Source organism: Coffea arabica, chromosome 4e (assembly GCF_036785885.1).
Source record: "Coffea arabica cultivar ET-39 chromosome 4e, Coffea Arabica ET-39 HiFi, whole genome shotgun sequence".
In the NCBI taxonomy this organism is placed as follows: domain Eukaryota; kingdom Viridiplantae; phylum Streptophyta; class Magnoliopsida; order Gentianales; family Rubiaceae; genus Coffea; species Coffea arabica.
Window position 1 is genome coordinate 21,033,819 of NC_092317.1, and position 4,175 is coordinate 21,037,993.

Below are 4,175 nucleotides of genomic sequence, written 5' to 3' on the forward strand. Positions count from 1 at the left end.
GAGTGATTGTGACGCCCCCACCTCTCCCTAAGGCGAACCAAAGGGTATCCGCGAGACGCCTGCCCAGCTCTCGCCAGGACTCAAGACAAATCCCGTTCAAATTTAATGAAATCCCAGCCATCACGATGATATAAGTAAAAAAGGAAGGTCACTCCCATAAATAACATTCAAACTTACATCACGAGTTCCAAAATACATCAAGTATCCAATCCTTACATCAAGTTCACAAAGGTTACATCAAATCCCAAAATATGCAATAATCCAGAGTCTAGCCAAGTACATTGAAAACCCTAATACAAAAGTACATTCAAAAGGGGTTTGTCCGAGATTCACTTCCGATCTTTTTCTGTTAAGAAAAACAAAACTACAGGGTGAGCAAAACGCCCGTGAGGCCAAGAACACACATGCAGGCACGTTGTTCAAATAACAATCCCAATTTAAAAAGTAGAGCAATAATATTTTAATAAATATCAATTCAAGCGAGAAAAGTAAACAGAAATAATTCAAGGATATAGGAGCTCTCAGGAGCTTTTTCCACTTGCACGATCACGAACCTCCACGAGTTGACACTCCGTCAATCGGGTAGGTTTAGTCCGTAGAACTTCACTTATCATGTCCCCTTTTCACCTTACATAGCCCTGTATCGGGCCCGCCTGTCCTTTGATTGAGGCGATACTGCTCGAGTATGCCAAGCAAGACCTCTTAATAGGTCAAGCTTTTATTTCTTATGGTTCGCCAAGGAGCCCGACCAATCCCATGCCGGCTTGAGTCTAGGGTTAGCCAGTGAGATTTGGGCGTCCCCCACTTAACACTTAAAAGTCGAGGAGATTCACTCCCATTGACTTATGCAGCCATAGCATAAATAATCACTTAAACACTTCACTTAAATTCACTTAACAAGTCACTTCAAGCAATTCAAGTATTTCATGTCACGAAATTCAAGTACACTTCACTTAAATGAGAATGAGTGTGATAAAGTACACACTCAACTCAGCATTTTCAAAATATTCTATTGTCAAAGCAATTAACACGTTTTCACACACTTGACACTCACCGAGTGATTCAAGTAGCAAGTACAAGCGATAAGTTAGGCATCTCCTGTGAGATCCCCTTGAATGTTCTCTTGAGTGCCTCAGCAATTAATAATAATCTATCACTCATAAACCCCAATTATCGAAAAAGATTGTACTAGAGTACAATCTAAGAAAATCTTATGAAAATGAGCCCTATTTACTCGTAAATCGAGACTCAAAGGCGGGGTTTAAAAGTACAAGAGAAATCTGGTTTTCATATCTAAATTCAAGTGTAAAACGATCATGTGATATCGAAGGAAAAAGGAGAATTCGAAAAACTCCATTTCCTTAAGTTTCGAAAATTTCAGCTTTGATATGAGATCTTTGAAAAATCATATCTCACTCTTTACAAGTCTAAAATTGGAAAAATTTGTACCGTTGGAAACTTCTTCCAAAGTACTAAAAATTCCTAGAAGACACTTTTTCATGATTCCAAACGGATGACATTCAAAATTTGGCTCAAAGTTACTGTTTTAGGCTATCGAGGCAGTTTCGGGGTTGGTTTTTGGCCAACTTTGAAAATTCGGCAAAATTCACAGAATTTGAAATAGCTTCTCAAATTTGAAACTAAATTACAGTTACAATCAAAGTTTAAAAAAAAATAAGTGGAAAAAGAATTGGAGTTTTGAGCACCAAGATATGGCGGCTCAAAATTTCTGAAAAGTGAGACTGTTAGGCCAAATTCCAGATTTAATTCACGAACGTTGGGACTTTGGTTGAACATCGAAACGGATCGGAATGGCACCAAAATTAGCAGTATTATACTACCATATAAGGGCTATTCCTCTGTCAAATTTCATGGAAAATAACGTACGGAAAGTTGGTTAACAAAATCACTAAAATCCCACGAATTTCCATGACAAATCTGTCTTTGTATACAAATTTTCCTTTTCTAAATATTCGGCCAATGAAAACATCTCAAATATGGTTCATTTAGCTAGAAAATGTCTAAGAAGCATCCAAGATATGTTTGGTAGGTGATTAACACCAAGAATTTCGAAACAACAAGTTCCACTCAAGGTTAAGGCATCAACTAGCCAAAAGAGGGTTTTCAATCCCTGAATCAGTTTAGAACTTTGGCCACAACTCACTCAATTCAACTTGGAATTGAGCATGGTTGATGGTGTTGAAAACTAGATTCATAAAGCTACAATTTCTCAGAAGAAATCATTTTAAAAATCTGTCCACAACTAGCTCATATTTGGGCATCAACTCGGTGCTTAAAACAGAGCTTCCAGTAAAACGAGAAACAGAACAGGCAACTTTACAAGGTTGGTTCGGATCACTCAAGTGGAATCAGGATGTGTATTTTATACCGTTGGAAATTTGGGAATGTCTAGTTTCCATTGCAGCAAACAGCACTTGATTTCAAAGTCGGAGAAAAAAGTTATAGCTGTTTGAAAAACACTGCCAGTGCAATACGGGAAAAATTCCAGTTTTGAATGAACTTTCGAAATCACCACACGTAATTTTTTGTGGAAACTTTCCAGAAAACCCATACAACATATATATATCATAAACAAGTCAATAGAACTTCAAAAAAATGCTCTAAAGGTCACAGCATTCACAGGGGCAGAAATGGAAAAATTCTCCCCTTCACTTCCTTTGAGCTTTCATCCATAATATCACTCATTTCTACTAATTTAAGCACTAATCCAACATTATTAACATCAAAACTCACAAAGTCAGTCCATCAAGCCATAGTGGGAGTTCATAGAGCCCACTCACCAATTTTCCAACAATTTAAAGCTACCCATAAGAAATTATGAACTCATAAGTGCTAAACAACTTCCATAAGTCAAGATTTGCAAGGTTGATCGTCACTTACTTTCTTAGATGATTAAGGCAGAAATTTCGGTCCTCCTTCCTCAAGAGAAACCATGGATTTGAAGCTCTTTTTGTAGCTTGAGTTGCTCTCCAAGTAGATTGCAAAGTGTGGTTAAAGTTTGAGGTGATTTGGTGGAAATTTAGTGATGAAATGAAGAAAAACCTGGAGGAGAAATTTGATTCTTTTCTTCTTGATATGCATGGCTGGAATGGAGCAAGAAAAGAAGAGTGTTTTGGGCTCTAATGAAGCTTCCAAGATAAGCTAAAATATGTGGCTCTAATTAATTCAAAAGTCAACTCTTTCTCCTACGCGCACGCGCGCGTTTTGTGTTCGATTCCTCTCGAGTTTGTTGCACTAGTGCACTAAACCTCTAATGTAATTGCATTCATACTATTATTATTCACTCTTAATGGTCTAAAAATAAAGGTCTAAAGTCCCTCAATTAATCGCACGCGTAAAAATGCGTACTTCCGATTTGTGCGCGACAAAGTGGAATTTTCAAGAAATTCTTATAACGATAGTATAACTAACTAACACTTGAACACTTAAACATAAAAATACCTATTTTAAGACTAATGTACAAGTCTCCAATTTTCCAAGCTCATTGTACTCTCAAATCGGTTATTGTTCCAAACGCGCATTCACTATTCTCACTTAACGAGTTTCCAAAAAATTAAATTTTGAAACAAGTCACTTTAAAAATATAATTAAACTATAGATCCATGTAATTAGGTCTAAAAAGGTTAGAAAATAATATTCGGGGCAATTGGCCAAATAAATAATTAAATGAGCTAGAATTAGGAGTTTAAAATAAACAAATTTTTCGAGTTCTCACAGTGATTAATGCTGATGATTGTAAGAGGAATCCAAGTAGTGGAAACTCTACGAGTAGGGGTGAATCTGACTCCACTCGACAAATAGGGATCGTAGTTTTACCCTAGCATAGACTGGCACTTTTAGAGGTGGTAATCTTTTGTATAGGGGATGACATCCTTTTGTGGTATATTGCGACTTAGCACATTTTGATCTTATTGTTTCCCCTTTTCTTTTGAAACGATTTGATGAACTTATTATAATTTAGAGTAACTATTATGATCTTTTATGGCATATGAAAATTTACCTTGATTTTAATTGATTTTACGGTTTATATGTATATGTAATCTATTGCTCCAAGCCTCTAGACCTGTAATAAGCTCATGATTGGCACCTGAGAGTAGTTAAGTTCAATAAGTGTGAGTTTTGAAGGGGAGAAGTAAAAGTGATGAAAATTGGTC